Raw genomic sequence first — 18,536 nt, forward strand, 5'->3', positions numbered from 1 at the left:
ATTTTTTTTTTTAAGCACAGATTATTTCTGCTTCATTTGCTACAAAGGCGTGGGCACATTATCCACAAGATCCACTCCAACTGATGTGTCAATTAGGAGGATCCATGGGGTGAGAAGCTTGGTGCAGCTGGAAAGAAACCAGAGGGCAGTGCAGTTATGTGGCTCCACACTGCTGAAGATCCATTATCTCTACAGTGCACAGAGAGGTCCAGGCAACCCAGGGACTGCACAATTTCAAATGAGTCACTAAGTTCCAGGAACTCTAGAAAACATATCAATGAAAATCTTGCTTTCGTGATCCCCGAAAACTTTAGAAATAATCTTAAAAAATTTTTGTTGCCTCGAAATTATGATAATAAAAAAGGAGGGGGAGTAGATTTCATTCTGAAGACAAGGGGATGCCAGATAGTGTGGTTAAGCGACAGTGTGGCAAATGGCTGGAGATCTAAGGCTGGAGATAGGACCCAAGGTGGCAGATTCAGCTTGAAAGGACAGAGGCTGTAACATCCCACAAGGCCTATGATAAGCACAAGACACCAGAGCACAGAATATCCAGCTGGTTCTCAAAAGCAGACCACAGCCGAACAAAAGGCCACCTGCCACACTTTTAGGCTGACTTCACCCTGGATGCTCCTCCTCTGTTGATCTGGTTGGAATCAATACTTTGTCTGAATAAAAATATCACTTCTCCAGGGCACCTGGGTAGCTCAGTCGGTTGAGTGTCTGCCTCTGGCTCGGGTCATGATCCCAGGGTCCTGGGATGGAGCCCTGCATAAGGCTCACCCTGGAGCCTGCTTCTCCTCCCTTTGCCAATCCCCACCACTCATGCTTTCTCTCTCTCTATTCTCTCTCTCTCAAATACATAAATAAAATCTTTGGAAAGAATTATCACTTTTCCTCTTTGGAGCAAAAGTCAGGAGAAGGAAATTGTCTTCCTAGGTTTAACATTTGCATGTCCTTAGGCAATCTCTCTGAGTCCTCTGAGCTATGGCTTTCCTTATCTATAAGATGAAGATAATCATTGGCCTTTCTATCCTATAAGTGAAAGTCATGAGAAGCCTATGAAATAATGTAAACGCTTTTTAAAAAGTGCTACACATGCAGCAGTCACATATGCTTACTATTGAAGTATTTATGATTACCAAAGAAGACACTTATTTAAAGGACAATTATTTATTAAGCTCCTACTCTGTGAAATGGACTGTAGTCAGTCTAGGGCCACAAATGTGGGAGTCTAGAGAGCCCAAACTATCACAGGAAACCAAGTGAAAGAGATCTGATAAAGCTAATTATTAAAAGACCAGTTTCCAGAGTTTCTCTACTTCCCATTCACTGTAACAGTCATTTTGAAGGTGGACATGGGGGAAGTATCTTCACGTTAGTTCCCCAAAACAGTGTGTACTGCAAAGCTCTTATAAACATAACCTTTAAATACACATACAAATGAATATATCATATACCTGACATGAAGACATTGAAATTTTAATGTCGTAAAATCCTGCAAGCACTTCACATGTTTACTTTCATAAATCCTAGAGTAATGTTGAAGCCTTTTTGGCTTAAATTTTACTTGGGTTGTAAAATTAACTCCACTTTTATTGGGTAACTAATACCATAAACCTATGGGGAGAAAGAAATTTTTCGATGACCTAGCCTTGGGTCTTGGAAACCAAAGTACTGAGACCAGAAAGTACTTCCACACCACCCCCTGCTATTACAGATGATGCTTTTCTATCCCTAGGCATTAGCAGAGCCCTGGACTTTTAAGGTGTCATTATGAGAACACTTCTTCCTCCCCCACATTAAACTCTCAAGGCCTCAATTTATATCTCTTGGGAGGACAAAACTCTGGAATTACCCCCAGATATAAATCCCTAACCTACTGGGAGTTCCCATATTTTATGTGTGAGGCTTAGGCTAAACTTCTTACCACCTTTCCAGTTCAAGACTCTAAAAAGACTCTTTGAATCCTTTTTTTTTTTTTTCATAATGAAAAGGAATGCAGTTCCTTGGCTGCATATTTCTTATCAAGGGCTTAGCACTGCAGGTGTATTGAATTTTTGACTGTGCCCAGAATTCCTGATATTTTGACCAGTCTTTTGGGGACAGATATAAAAAGCAAAACAAAACAAAACAAAACAAAACAACAGTGTGTAATGTCATCTGCTCAGGAACAGTTCCTGGCTGCTCTGAAGAATCTCCTCAGAAAGCTTTTGAAAAATACCAATGCCTAAGCCCCACCTCAGACCCATTAAATCATACTCTCTGGGGATGCAGCATAGGCATGCATGCTTTTTGAAAAGCTCTCGGGTGATTTGCATGTGGTCAAGAACCACAGCACTAGAAAAACAAACCTCTATTAAGTGTCTGACACTCTCCGTGCTGGGTACTATGCTAAGTGCTTTCTTCCAAGTAGCCCCTTATGTGGTATTATAATCCTTATTTTACAGAGGGAGAGATTCAGGTTCAGAGAAATAATTGGGTCAAATGCACAAAGCCAATTATAGGTGGAGCTAGGATTAGAACTTAACATGTAAGCTTAAGCCATTACATCACATTGTTGGATCTATCATGATGTTCTGCTTTTCAGTATTACTTTTAATTAGATCAGCCTAATCATAAATAAGAGGTTTTAAAATGAGCCTTTTTTCTGTACCAGGAACTGTTAAGTTCTGTGTACATATACAATTGATATTAAATCATTGAATCCTGACAACCATCTTATAAAAAAGGTGAAAGTGTATTCATTCCCATTTTACAGATGAGAAAGCTGAGAGTCAGAAAGAGCAAAGAACCTGTCTAAATACACATAGCAAGTAGAAGAGCTAGATTTGTCTAAAACTAGTGCTTGCAACCATGCTATACAGCTTCCCTCCAAATGGTTTATGAAAGTGTTTGCACTGCTTAGAGGGGCTTTCTGCTGTGAAGATGCTTGGGTGTTTGCTGGGTGGTGACAAGGTTTTCTCTTGAACATAGAGTCACAGTCACGTTTCATGCATCCCATTTTTCCTTCTGGCTTTGGCTGGAGGGGAACCAGTGCTCCTCCAACATTCATCAGCTCTATGCTTTTCTCCAGCTCATACTTCTTTCATCATTAATTTTGCGGAGCAAAATTAAAATAATGGAGCACATGGCAGCAAAAGGGCAAGGGCACTTGCAGTGAGTATGCCCAAGGCTGCATTCTTTGTACAGAGAAGAAGGGTGCATAGTGAACAGGCAAATGGAATTTTGCACATATATCACAATGGCTGGCACCAACATGTGCCAGCTACATTAACTTGATGTCAAGAAGCAGGAGTGCTTTGTGATGGGGACTCATGTTTTTCACAAAAGTAATTTAGGTACCATGTTGCCAATCCCTATCACCTTCTCCACGGGAGACCATGGAGGTGGAAGGATCTTATAAGAGATAGTCATACAGGGCTAAGGGTCACCATGACCAACATGGTAGCAGTAGGGGTGTCCCATCCAGGGCCCTCTGGAGACCAGTGAAAGGAAAAGCGGCCACCGCAAGTCACAACCCAAGGGAGTTTTATAGTGATAATGAAAATCAATAGCCACAAATTCCTGGCCTAATTTCTCAGGTCAGTGACTAAAGCAGAGAATTATGATGATGGAAAAAGTGCATTGCATGGTATGGGGCATGTGGAGACTATCTGTAGTTTTGGGAGCAGAGAGAAAGGATGAGTGGCTGCATGGGATTAGGAAAGTGAAAAGTTGTAGAACACCCTAAGGAATGCCCGAACAGAGTTGTGCCAATTTTGGACCATGAGAGGCCCATGACTGCTCTTTTCAGCTTCCAGGAAGGGCAGGCTTTCCGAAGGCTGCCTCAATTTAAGGGACACAAGAGAACAAACTCAATGATTGTCTTAGATATATGATTTCAAAGGAAACCCTGAAATATGACTGGGAAAACTGGCATAATTCAAATAAAACCTATAGAGTAGTTTGTATTGTACCAATGATAATTTCTTCCTTTTTTTTTTTTTTTTTTAATGTAGGCTCTGCACCCAGTGTAGAGTCCAGAATGGGGCTTAAACTCACAACCCTGAGATCGAGACCTGAGCTGAGATCAAGAGTCAGATGCTTAATCTACTGAGCCACCCAAGCACCCCAATAACTTCTTACTTTTGATCATTGCACTATGTTTATGCAAGACATTAACATTAGGAGGAATGGGGAGAAGGACATATGGAAACTCTCTGTACTATTTTTGCAACTTTTCTTAAGTATAAAAATATTTCAAAATAAAAATCTTACAGGGGGAGAGGTGGAAACCTTACTGTGCGCAGAAAGACCTGGAGATGCTATGGGGTGAGGGGGTTAGGTAAGCCATCAGATGATCTCATTTCATCTTTATAACAACCCTAGAACACTCTCTCTGGGTCTCTCCCTGGGTGGCTGAATTGCCTTCACTAACAATTCATTTATTTGTTTGAGGCTTGGCCTACTTCTAAATTCAAACGCTTCCAGGAGAGATGACCTATTTGGTTGGGAAGCCTTCAGTGTAGATTGATTTTTGCTAGCTGCCGCGGGCACTGTCATCTTTATCGAAAACCATATAGGAAGGCAGGCTGGGGCAGCGGATGAGAGGTCTGTGTTGGAAGAAGGCAGCAATCTTTCCTGACTTTACAGTTAGGTCTGGGCCCAGCTTCAAGCCAGGATGACCCAGAAGGTGGGCTGAGGATGGAAGGTATGAGGCTCACCAATAGAGGGCACCTCTGTCATCTGGTTCATTATTCTCCTCTTCACAAAGTGATCTTTTCAAACACAGACCCGATCACCTCATTTCCTGCCTAAAATGATAGTTTCCTATTCATTTCAGGTTCCTGCCTACAGCCTACAAGGCCTTTCAATAATCTAGGCCCTCCCATTTTTCCTACCTTGCTCTTGCCAGTCAAGCCTATGAACTTGATCATACTGGCTACCTGAATGACTCTGCTAGTCTCAAAACAGGGAAGCCAAGTTTGCTATTCCTCTGACTTGGTTTACACTCTTCCTGAGGCCTAGAATGCCTTCCACCCTCGCTCTCATTCTGTGAATGTCTTCTTGTCTTCAAGATCCAAATGCTAAGCTCCCCCCAAGAGTTAGTCACTGACCTCCACCCAGGCCGGCTTCTTTATCACACATCATACCTCTGACTCCATATTAGGTTTGTATGGTTACTGTCCACCTTGCGACCACTTTAAGGCAAGGACCATGTCTGATTCCGCTCCCACCCAGCACAGTGCACAACTCAGGAAACCTGCTGAACGAGGGAAAGGATGCTGCCAAGAACCATCCCCCTCCAGACCTTCAGAAGTGGAAACGGAGACCCGCTGCCTGACTGATCAACAACGGAACCAGACGTAATAGATGTGGGGCTGTCCCAGGCTAGCCCGTGGACATGCCAGAAGCACCCTCCAAACTGGAAGCCACTTTCTTCCTCTTCAGATTTTACACTGGAGCATGGGTAGGCCTAACAGACTTATTGATGAGTTTAAAAAGTTCCCTTTGGGGGAATAAGACCAGTTAAAATGCATGCCTCTCCTTAGTGGGAAGAGAATGAGTGTAAAGGTATTTTGCAAACTATAAAATCTTACTCAACCCAGAAAATAGTAAACAGGTATTCAAATACTTGAATACAGATATTCATAGCAGCACTAGCCAAAAAGCGGTAGATACACATGATAGACTATTATTCAGCTATAAAAAGAGGAATGAAGTACTGAAACATGCTACAACATGGAAGCAGCTTTTGTTTTTTTAAAGATTTTTATTTATTTATTCGTGAGAGACACACAGAGGGAGGCAGAGACACAGGCAGAGGGAGAAGCAAGCTCCCTGTGGGGAGCCTGATGCAGGACTTGATCCCAGGACCCCAGGATTGCAACTTGACATGGATGAATCTTGAAATGAGATAAACCAGACATGAAAGGTCACATATTTTAATGATCCCATTTACATAAAATATACAGAATAGGTAAATTCATAGAGATGGAAAGCAGATTGGTAGTTACCAAGGCCCCAGGGAGGGAGAAATAGGGAGTAACAACTCAATGGGTATGAAGCTTTATTTTGCTATGAGGAAAATATTTTGACACTGGATATGAGGTAGTAGTTACACAACATTGTGAATGTGTTAACTGCTATCCAATGGCTCACTTTAAAATGGTTCATTTTTAATGCTATGCGAATTTCACCTCAGTTAAAAATATTTATTTATATATACCCAAGGGACAAGGTTGAGGGACCTTGGGAGAGTGCCAATGGTTGGAATTTCAAGCTTCAGATCCAGGGAGAAGTTTTGGGGATGGCTTTATGGGCTGCTTCTAAGCAGACTAAACTGCTGCAAGCATTGCCAATTTATGCAGTATTAGCAGGTTTCTTTGTTCTGATTCTTGTGGCTCTCCAACCAGAATGCCAGAGAGAGTGGCCTGCAAGCCCACAGCATGGCAACCTCCTGTATGTAGATCACAGTGAAGGAAATAATCCAACACTTTTGAATTTACCGCACTCTATGCCCCTTAAGAGCTCCATTTTGAGCCATGAAGATGAAATCACATCAAATTGCCTGCCCTCAAAGCTCTGAATCTTGGTCTGAAGGAAGGCGAAGTATTTCTAGATGTGTAGAGTATCCTTAGGTGTGCTCCAGAGAGCAATTTAGCAACTGTGACTTATCCTCTCTCATTTGGGAAGTAATTTCTTCCTTTTTTTTTCTTTATTTAGTATCAAAATATTGTCATCATAGCAAAATAAAACTCCATACTCCTTGAGTATTTTTTATTTCTTATTTCTTATATTAATAAATATTTCTTATTTCTCCCACTCCCCAGCTTCTGGTAAGCACCAATCTGCTTCCTGTCTCTATGAAATTATCTATTCTGGAGAAGCAATAATAACTTACCAGTGCCTGCCCAAGAGACCATCATGGCAACAGGTGGATGGAAAGTATACCTTACAAAATTTGTAAATCAGGCCACTAATATTAGCTGCTCAGTTAAAAGCAGAGCCATGGCAAACCCACACACATTGTGCTCTCCAGGGCCAGCTCTTAGGTGTGGGTGCAAAACTTTCCATCTCAGAAACAGGGTTCTCCCTTGACAGGTACAGTCACATCTCTCTCACTCTCTCTCTTAAAGATTTTATTCATTTATTTATTTGAGAGAGAGAGAGAGACTGAGCAAGGGGGGCAGTAGAGGGAGAGGGACAAGCAGACTCCATGCCCTATTCTTTAGGGCCCGATACCATGACCCCAAAACCACAACCTGAGCTGAAACAAAGAGGAGGCTGCCCAACCAAATGAGCCACCTGGGCATCCCAGTCACATCTCTTGAAGGTGAAAATTGGCTGTTTTTAATTTAAAAGGGGGGATACATGATAAAACTAAGAATCCAAGTAAAGAATGAAAAATTATTCCAATATGGATAAATGATCAGAGACATGGAAACTTTAAGAACAAATTAGAATCTGATGTGGTCTAAAAAGCTATTCCCTATCTAAAAATACCCTTCTTTTTCCTGAGAAGACTCTGGGCCATGAAGTATCTTTGGTTAACTGTGAACCAGAAGGACAGAAAATAATTTAATTCTCTTCGGCTGTAAGTATACACCCTCAGAGAAGGGGCATCAGGACAAATACAGATGGAGATACGGAAAGAGCTGGTCAGAATGAAGGAGGGAAGGTGAGAGTCCTGGAAGGGGAGGTGTCTGGAGTGGCAAGAGTAGACTTTGCCTGAGGCTGGCTGTGACCAAGAGATTACAGGTTAAATATGTGATCCCAAACTTATCTCACAAACTGTGTTCTCTAAAGACCAATCTACACATCAGCATCAAAGAGGATAATGCGTTAACACACCTGACCTTAAGGGTCAGTTTTCAAAGTAAGCCAATCCAGGCCCATCAACCCAGAGGGGCAATGACTCACAGAGAAGATCTCAATCTCTCAGGCTGAGAACTCACCTAACTCCTAACATCTCTTCTCTCACTACAATGCCTCTGTGAGCATGAGAGTCACTCCTGAGGTGACTGTGTCAAGTATCATGTGCTGTTTCCCATACCTGGACACTGACAATTATTAACATTTATTTCCTTAGCAAAAGCGTCCCTTACTCTTTCTCACATCACTTTTTTGCTTTAAAAGTTAAGTTATAAAGGGCGCCTCAGTGGCTCAGTCAGTTAAGCATACAACTCTTGGTTTCAGCTCAGGTTGTGGTCTCAGGGTCGTGGGATCAAGTCCTGTGTTGGGCTCCTTGCTCAGTGTGGAGACTGCTTGTCCCCCTCTCTGGGCTCCTCCCCCTGCTTGCTCTTTTTTTTTCTTTCTCTCTCAAATAAGTAAATAAAATATTTTTTAAAAATTTAAATTTTAAAAGTTTTTTTCTTTGGCCATGAACCATTAAAACAAACAGATGAATAATGTTCTGTCATAGTTTCCACAGCAGCACATAATAGTTACTTGTATCCAACTTAGAAATGGGAAGGTACTGGCTTTGCTTCATAAGGATGTTTGGAAATACAAGGGTTGCATTTCACTTTGGAAAAGGAGCAGAATTACCCAGGCTTGTATCTCACAAATGCAATTTGAGGGAAAATTATGCATGTAATATATTTTATTATTTAAACACACATCTGAAATGATAGGACTGCCCTAGTACCTATTTGTAAGAATATGAAGATCACTAATAAAAGATTGAGTGATTTTTGCCCTCTCCTATTTGCTGAGGTTTTTGTGGTAGGTTTGCCTTGTATCTTCTAAGAAGTCCTGGGGTGTTTTCACTCTTCCTCCTATGAAGGGCCTACTTTGCCTGTCAACCTTGGGCTGGAGCCGGGAACACTTAGGTGGGACTTGGAGCCCCCAGACTCAGCCTCTGTCCCCACTGCCGACTTCTCATTAGAAACTCTTTGGATATTTTTTGGCAGTTCTCCAAATATCAGGCATTTGCCTGATTGAGATTGCTCTAAATTTGCCCATTGAGAATAAAAGGAGTTTAGAATAATATGAAATTCACACATACCAATCTGGTCAGATTTTCTACCACAAATGTTACTAGGAGTGCTTTGATTTGCTTTTCACTTTCCTTTTATGCCTTTGGCTCTGGGTTGAAAAAAAAAAAGGTCTGTGGAAAGTGGTAAAGGGAATTTAGGGACTTCTTAGGAGGGTTTAATTTCATATTGCTACTCAGAAGTGGGGTGAAACCCAATCCCCAATTCTTGCTTTTCTGTTTCCGCTCAGCTTTGTTTCCCACCCCTTCTGTGGATGGCAATTATGAAAGACTGTCATAAAAAGCAATTATGAAAGACTATCACCATGAAAAGCAATGGTGAACTCACTGCTTTCCCGACCCCAATCCAAAATAAGGCAATACAGAGGTGTCCCTGTCAAGTCTAGAATGTTACACATTTTTAAAAATTGTAGTAGAGGCAGAAATTCATGTTAAAATAAGGATGGATTTGTGATGCACCGAATGGCAATATAGTAATTAGACCAGTGATATCTGTTAGACAAGAGGTCTCTGAAAAATAATTGTGAAATCTGGTGGGTTCTTCAAGGAGAAATATGGAATAGGGATGGATTAGTGGGAGGAGGGGGCTCTTAGTTTTGATATTCAGGTGTTAACAATATAATCCCTGTTCACCAGGACTCTACAGTCTAGTAGAAGAGAAATATTAAGTGTGATAAATACAGTTACTGTTCCTCTTCCCTCTCTCTCTCTCTTTCCATTCCTTTTCCTTTTCAACCAACAAGTTTGTGGAACCCTTGAGCTGAGAATAAAAGAAGGGGCATCCAGTTAAGGCTGGGAAGGCTTCTGGAGGAGGTAGTTTAAAAGAGGAATAAATCAACAAATCGTGGATAAAATACAGTTCACCCTTGAACAACACAGGGGCTGGGGAGCTGAACCCTGTACAGTTGAAGATCTGTATATAACGTTTGATTCCCCCAAAAACTTAACTACTAATAGCCTACTGTTGACCAGAAGCCTTACTGATAACACGAACAGTTAATTAACACATATTTTATGTTATGGGGATTATATACTATATTCTTATAATAAAGTAAGCTAGAGAAAACATTATTAAGAAAATCATAAGAGATAAAAAAAAGAAAATCATAAGAGAAAACACATTTATAATACAATACTATATTTACTGAAAATAACCTGCCTCGAAGTGGGTCCACAGTTCAAACTTGTGTTGTTCAGAGATCAACTGTGGTAATGCTAGCCAAGGTAAGTGGAGTCAGAGGTAGAGTAAGGCTAAATGGGAGTAATGGGAGAAGGGAGGCAGGATAAGTCCAAGGGTTGGGCCTTAACCTGTGAAGTCGGGGAAAGTAAAGAGTTCATGATTCCATTACCTGCCCTGTGCATTCAAATCTTGGGTTTCATCTTGAAAACAAAAGGAAAAAAAAAAAAAAAAAGAAATCAAAAGGACACCAGAAAGTGATGTGATTAGTCACAGTGTTTCAAATGGTGGGATTGGAGATCAGAGGCTATGGATTAGGGCCCAAGATGGTAGGTTCAGCTTGAAAGGGCAGGAGTCATAATCACCCATAAGGACTTGCAATAAACCCAAGACACAAAGTATAGACCATCTAGCTGTTTCAATGGAAAGAGCTGAGCCGGCATCAGAGGTGGTAGAAAATGAGATTGCTGGCAGAGTTGGTGTGAAAGGGGACTGTGAACTCAGGGCAGGCACCATGCCTGTAGCTGTTCCCTGAGCCTACCATCACATGGAGTCATTCAATTGGAATGGGACTTTACAGGCATCTGGCCCAACTCTTTCTAAAGGTGAGAGAACCAAGAGTGAGTGGCTGTGTGACTTGACTGAGTTCACTGAGTAGCAGATGGACAGAATGCAGTGTAGTGGAAAGAGCATGCCTTTGGAGACCCACAAACATTCAGGGTTCAATCTTAACAGGTGCTTTCTAACTGCATGTGGCCTTGGGCTAGGTATGTAATCTCTCGGAGCCTCTGTCACCATATCTGTTTAGCTGGCATGTTAAACAAAATAACGTATGCAAAGTATTTGCTCATGATAATTGTTTATGAAGTATAATGTCCCTTTCTGTTTTACTTAATCTAAAAATATGTACTGATTTGCTTACTATATACCAGGCACTATTCTAGGCATGGCAAGAAGAAAGCAGACAAAAATCCTCACCCTTGTCACACTTATGCTGACTTAGATATTTACCTGGAAACTCTTTCTCCCACTCCTTTTTAATAATTCATATCTTGCAGTTCCTTCTCATTGTACCAAAGATTGGTCATGTGTAAAATTATGCATGTGTGAGTATGGCTTATGAAGTAAGTTAGAGAGGTCTAGACTCAGGGAAGAGAATTTTGATTAAACTGCCACTTCTACACCTACTTGGTCTGCTCCCTAAACTGCTTCCCATCCCATTACAGTGGATGGGCCCAACTGTTGCCTTGCACAGGTGGATCTCACCTCCTCACCTATTCATGGACAATTGTTCCTTTTCTGTTTATCTGACAATTGTTCCTTTTCTGTTTATCACCATTTTCCCATCTCTATTGGATCATTTTTCTCAATACACCAATGTGCTATAATATCTACCACTTTCTTTTTTCTTTTTTTTTTTAATTTTTAAAGAAGATTTATTTATTTATTTAGAGAGCATGAGTAGGAGGGGCAGAGAGAATCTCAAGCCGACTCTGCACTCAGCATGGAGCCCAATTGCGGGGGTAGGGGGTGCTCAATCTCACGACCCTGAGACCACAACCCCAGCCAAAACTAAGTGTTGGCTGTTTAATCTACTGCGCCACCTAGGTGTCTCTTATTTTTTCCTTTTAAAGATTTATTTCTTCAGAGAGAGAGAGAGAGAGAGAGCATGACCATGAGAAGGGGCAGAGGGAAAGGGAGGGAGAGAGAGAGGCAGACTCCCTGCTGAATGCGGAGTCCCATGTGGGGCTTGATCCGATGACCCTGAAATCACCCAAGCCAAAAATCAAGAGTTGGACATTCAACTGACTGAGCGACCCAGGTGTCCCTAACTCCCATTTTAAAACAAATTCTTCTTGGATTGTGTCCCTGTTCAGCTACCTCCATGTTTTTCTGCTATTTATAGCAATACTTCTCTCAAAGGAGTTATCTACATCTGTTTTCCCCAGTTCTTTCACTTACTCTTGGACCAACCCCCATCAAGGCTTTGCCTTTCAATCCACTGAAAGAGCTCTTGTCAAGGTCAATAATCTCCATGTTACTAAATTCAATAGTAAATTTCCAGTCTTTATCTTTATTGACTTAGCAGCAGCATTTGACACAGCTCATCACTCCTTGAAACACTTTGCTTCACTTGGCTTCCAGGATACTGTTCTCTCTCGATTTTCCTCTTACTTTTCTGGCTGTGTCTTCTTGGTCTCCTTTGCTAGTTTAAGATTTCAGTCATTGAGAGCCTGATGTTCAGTCCTCAGACCTCTTTCTCCTGCTCTCACTCTGAACCTAATATTCTCATCTCCTAGCTTTATTTTTTATTTTAATTTATAATAATTTTTTTAATTTTTTTATTTTTTTTAGAGAGAGAGCATTTCAGAGAAGGGGCAGTGGGAGAAGGACAGAGAGAATCTTAATCAGACTCCACACCCAGCATGAAGCACCTTGCAGAGCTTGATCTCATGATCCTGAGGTCATGACCTGAGCCTAAATCAAGAGTCAGACATTTAACCCTCTGAGCCACCCAGGCACCCCCTTCTAGCTTTAAGTGACCATTTCTGTGCTAAGGACTCCCAAATTCATATCTCGAGCTGAGAATACTCTCTGAACTTCAGCCTCCATACCCACTTGGGTATCTAAAAGGAATTCAAACTCAACATGTCCAAAATTGAACTCTATTTTCTGCCAAGACCATTCTTGAGTTCTTCATCCCAGTACATAATAATTCCTTCCTTCCAATTGCTTACAGTAAAAACATCTGAGTTTTCCTTAACTCTATCCTTTCTCTCATAACCCTATCTAGACTATCAGCCCATGTTTTCACTTCCTTTAAAATTTATCCCCAATCCACCTTTACTGATACCCTCTGGTTCAGGCCACCATTACCTCTGCATGGTCTTTCCCAACAGCCTTATGACTAGTCTTTCTACTCACATTCTTGGCCAGTGGCTTCCCTTCTCATGCTAAGTGAAAACTGGAGTCATTAAAACATCCTGGCATAGCCTCCTGCCACCCCCACCATTTCTCTGACCTCATGCCTATCACTTTCCACCTTTTCCTTACTTGCCTGGTTATTACCCATTGCACTTAGTATCATCTGATATACTCTGTATCGATACTTTTGTTTATTATTTATATACAACCTTCATGGGGACAGATCACTTCTATGTCCCCATTGTGCCTAGAAAGTGTTAAGTTGTTGACAAAACAAAACAAAATATTTAATGAATGGATTAAATCTCCTTCACTTTTGATTTTAACTTCTTTGTGGTGGCAGCAAAGAGGGAGCCTGAGTTCATCTAGCAACCTCAAATTTATAATCAGTTTTTCTACTTCCCCAGCCTGGCCACTAAGTCTCCCAGTGAATTCAGTTCTGCTGAATGGAAAGAACAAAGAAGAGAAGAGGAAAGGGGGCAAACTTTGTGAGTAACAACATTCTCAGTCAAAAAGTAAGTTAGCTTCCAAAGCACTTCTTGAATTTGAGCCCTCTTGTCCCTCCTGCCCTAGGTACCCACCACCTCTCAGCTGATTCATTGTAACAGTCCCCTGACGGGACGTCAGCCTCCAGTTTTCTGCTCTTCCCATCTACCCTCCATGAGGCTACCAAAGGGCCATCTAAAATGGAAATCTGTGTTACCCCTATGGCTGACACTCTCCATAAAGCACACTGCCATCCTCAGGTACACAGTAAATTCTGATCACTTTAATAAATATAGGATTGAAAGGCCACAGGCTTTTTAGCTAGTCTACTCAAGTTACAAGGATTTTCTCCTCTCTTCTTTCTTCCACCTACCTTCATAAGTCATTGAGATCTTTCTCTGTGCTCAATGATATCCTCAGCTTTGAGGCAGATTAAAAAAAAATAACCTTTGACTTTTAGCTATGGATATCATTTGTATTCATACCTAGATGTTTGCAAAAATACTATATTGCCCCACACAGAAACAATATCCACAACAAAAAGGTGGGGATGGAGGGAAGAATGAATGTTTTCTGTACACCTACCATGTGCCAGGAACCCTCAAGGTGGTAGTATTTTCCACATTTTCTAGTTGAGAAAACTAAGGTTCAGGGATTAACTCTTGCCCAAAGCCTTAGGACTCACTCCAAATTTCCTGCTGTTTCCACTATGAGGAATACTATAACACCAACAAAAAAATATATATGAGAATGTGTCCACATACAATTTAGTAGAAAAGACACAAAATAGTATCTGCACAGATAATACTGTTATAGAAAATGGTTATATGTACATGGTCAAAGAAGGAATTTAGATGGAAATACTTGATCTTGATTTTATGGGACCACGTGTCCTCCAAATTGTCCCAATGCTTAGTAACGATACAGTAGTCAGATCATCATATTGAGAAAAAAAGCTTGAGGAAGAGGGCTCCCTTGTGTGGTCCAGTGCTTAGAGTCAGCAGAAGGAGACAATTTCTTAAGCAGTAGTCAGAGAAGGTTTTCTGGAGGAGGAAAGGAGGGTAGAAAAGGTAAGGGAGAGATTTAAAGCCAGACAGAGAGAAGATGAACAAAAAAGATCCCTCCTGGCAGTCCAGCTTGGTAGAAGTCCTCTCTATCCAGCAAGGACTGCTCCCACCTCCTAGATACTGACAGGAAAAATGCTGGCCAAGTAAAGTTTCAAGTTTCTCTAGGGCATTACCTAACAAGCAGGATGCTGGGACTGATCTTGGCATTGCTGAGTGGAAAAGTCATTGGGCTGGAAATCAGAAGGCCAGGGTCCTTGGTCCTGATTTAGCTGCCAACAAACTTTATTTCCATCTAACGTTGGATAGGTCACTAGGTCTCTTTTGTCCTCAGTCGCTCCATCTGTAGAATATAGAAGTCAAACTATATGGTATGTTCTTTCCAATTCTAACTTTTTATGGCCAGTCTAGTTTAAGCTCTCATCATGTCCCACCAAGACAGTTGTGGTCTCCTCCTAACTGGTGTCACTACCTCCATTCTTTAGCCTGGAGATTGATCTTTCATGCTGTCACAATATGGGCTACCTAACAGGTGGACCAGATCATCTCTTGTTTACAACTGCAGTGACTCTGCGCTGTATAAGGGCCGCTGGAGACAGTCCTACCACGTTAACAGGGATCATAAGGCCCTGAAAGACTGGTCCCATCTGCCTCTTCAGCTCCTGCCACTGCCTCCCTTGGAACTCCAGGCCCTAGTGATAAGGAGCTGCTCATAGTTTCTGAGGATATCGTGCCAATATAGACATTCGTGCACTGGTTACTTCCTTCTGAGAAACACATTTTGACCTTTCTTCACCTGGCTCACCATTCTAGCTCAGTCCTATTATCTTTAATGTTCTTTCTAGAATCCCCCCAGAGTAGTTCATGTGCTCTCTCTAGCATCCTATATACACTTCATTCTACTGTGATTGTTGATATGTCTGTTCCTCTACCAGGAAGAATGTTCCTGAAGCACAGACGCTATTCCTATTTTTCTTTGTAGTCTTAACACATCCTCAATCTCACTCTCAGCAGAGCCTAGTACATTCAACATGGTTTGTAGCAGTTGTTCAGTGCTTAGGAAACTGCACTGTGTGCTTCTCAGCTGTAGCCACAAAGACTCCCTCCAGATTCCAACGCCATCAGCCTTCGACGAGCCCACATTTGAATCCGATCTCAAAGGTGGACCAAGGCAGGTCCTTACCATTTCTTTAGTGCACTTAGCTAGCTCCCCAAGAACCCCGTAGCCCCAAATCTGTTAGTTTCAGAATAGGCAGGTCAAAGGTAGGCTCACCACTTCCCACCTCCATCCCCCAGTGCCTCTGACCAGAAACACAAAGACTTTGCAGTCCTGGCACCCAGGTTGCTGTTCCACGGGGCTCGCGGTACAGAATTTTATCGGACTCTACAAGGGTATTATTTTAAGCATTACTAAACACCCCTAACCTATCAACTCCTGGCTTTGTAGTCATTTCCAGTTGGAATTTCTTTGGCTGAAAAAAGACAGGTTTGTGAAAAGACATAAACATCTCTGGTGAGAGGTGACATATGTTTTCTCCTAGTGAAAGCAAGGCACTCCCGTAGATTCTGCAGTTTTTGGACACTGCATAAAATACATCTCTTAGGCAATTAATCTCCTGGCAGGCTTTGAGTGAAGCAATTACTCTATGTTTTTCTTTGTCATTGTTCGAAAGTTTAACAGTGCATCTATCTCCTTTATTTGCGTCTGGAAAGCCAAAGACCACCTCAAAACCTCTGCAGCAAACATATGTAAAAACACTTAGTGTTCACACGTTTGATTTAAATATTGACAAATTTTTTCATTAGAACATTAAAGCCTTAGCTTTATTCATCTTAAATGCTTTCCAGGAGAGTGACTTCCCCCATTAGAGTGACTCCCAGTAACTCAATACAAAGCTTGCCAGCACGAGAACCACGGAATCTGGTAATCTATTGTGCTCACATTCTGTGGTGAGGCAGCTGTAACTGGTTATGAACCAGTGCTGGAAATAGTATTTGGAGCTTTCTTGGCAGATTTCTTACATCGTTATTCAATATGAACTGCAAATCATATGCTCGTAGTTATGAAAATGTCAGGAAACTCCTAGTGTTCATGCTTTGTTTGACAAAGTTATTTTAGAGCAGTGTTGGAAGGCAGAGGCATCCAACATTTGGGACGTAGAAGAAAGAACATGCTCCCATGCTCAGCGGTTCCTGAGAAGCTGATAATTCAGTCCTCTACGACAAGAGCTCAGCTCTGAACTGAAGGGCGTACGTTTCACACAGTCTTGATTGGTCCAGGATGTGCGTCAGAGCTACTAGAGGTCTGGAAGGAAATGCAAGTAACTTGTTCACTTCTTGCTCAGTTTGGATCAACTGAGCTTCAGATCAGGGTCAGCAAACTGTTTGACTCTGACTCCTAGCAGCTGAGCCATGCCCCCGAGGACAGGAGCAGGACTATGGCAGAGCCCAGAGAGAAGGGTGAGAGCAGAAAGAGAAGGAGAAGGAAAGGGCTGGGTGGAGAGGGGGAAGGAGGGAGGAAAAGGAAGCAGGGGAGCAAGAAGGAAGTGGTGAAGAAAAGCAAACTATGAGATTACTTTCACATCTAAAAATAATGAAGTAGATTTGGATGTTTCCACAGTTATTACAGTTTAAATTTAGATTCTTATACTCTTGTAAGAGATGTGGAAATTTTGAAAAATAGAAGCATAAAGAGGTCAATTAAAATTACCTTGTATCCAGAACCCGATAATTGCTGTTAACCTATAGCATACATCTTTATACATACATATAACCACACTAATAAATTCTTTTTCTACCAAGTAGAATTATATTAGACATAATTTCTTCTCTTAGGTGTCATATGTATTTTCTACACTGTTTAATATTCTCCTAATAAATCCTAAATGATTTTTAGTGGCTGCAATTAAACATTTAGGTTGTGTCCAGCTTTTCATTATTTATAAAAATGTTGATCCCATGTCGGGCTCCCGGCATGGGGCCTGCTTCTCCCTCTGCCTGTCTCTGCCTCTCTCTCTCTCTCTCTCTCTCTCTGTGTCTCTCATGAATAAAAAAAAAAATGTTGAGGGGTGCCTGGGTGGCTCAGTCAGTTAAGCATTGGACTCTTGATTTGGACTCAGGTCATGATCTTATGAGATCAAGCCCCACATCGGGCTCCATGCTGGATGTGGAGCCTGCTTAAGATTTTCTCTCACTCTCTGCCCCTCCCCCCTCAAAAAAATGTTGAGATGAATATCCCTGTATAGGATTCTTTATATATATCTATGATTATTTCCCTAGGTTAAAAACAATGAATGGAATTATTTTCTAGGCCAAAGGTATGTACATCTTCAAGGCTTTTTACATATATTTTTAAATAGTCTTCTAAGAAACTTGCTATAATTTATTTCTTTTTTTTAAGATTTTATTTATTCATTTGAGAGAGAGTGTTCGTGCATGAGCAAGAGAGTACAAGCAGTGGAAGCAGCAGCTGGAGACAGAGAAGCAGGGTCCCCTCAGAGCGAGGAGCCTGATGTAGGACTCAATCCCAGGACCCTGGGATCATGACTCAAGCTGAAGGTAGACACTTAACCAGTTGAGCCATACAAGTGCCCCATAATTTATGTCTACCATCAGTATAGGATAGTGTCTATTTCCCTGCACTCACTGTTAATAAGTACCTTTTAAGATAACTACTAGATACTATCACTTTTTAAGACCATATCTCATTTTTAGCCTTAGTGAAGTTAAAACATCTTTTTCATTTGTTCATGTTTGTAAAACATTTGTATTAGTTATCATGTAAACTGCCTGCACAGTTTGTACATTTTCTCTGTTCCTCTATTGTTGGTATTCTTCTTCTTCTTTTTTTTAAAGATTTTATTTATTTATTCATGAGAGACACACACAGAGAGAGGCAGAGACA

General features: G+C 41.4%; 1 protein-coding gene across 14 annotated transcripts in view; it reads right to left on the bottom strand.

Annotated features, from left to right (window-relative positions):
* The window catches only part of ROR1 (receptor tyrosine kinase like orphan receptor 1), a 486,769-nt gene that overhangs the window by 39,045 nt on the left and 429,188 nt on the right, over window positions 1-18,536 (bottom strand). The window lies entirely within an intron of this gene.

Source organism: Canis lupus, chromosome 5 (assembly GCF_003254725.2).
Source record: "Canis lupus dingo isolate Sandy chromosome 5, ASM325472v2, whole genome shotgun sequence".
NCBI classification, from domain to species: domain Eukaryota; kingdom Metazoa; phylum Chordata; class Mammalia; order Carnivora; family Canidae; genus Canis; species Canis lupus.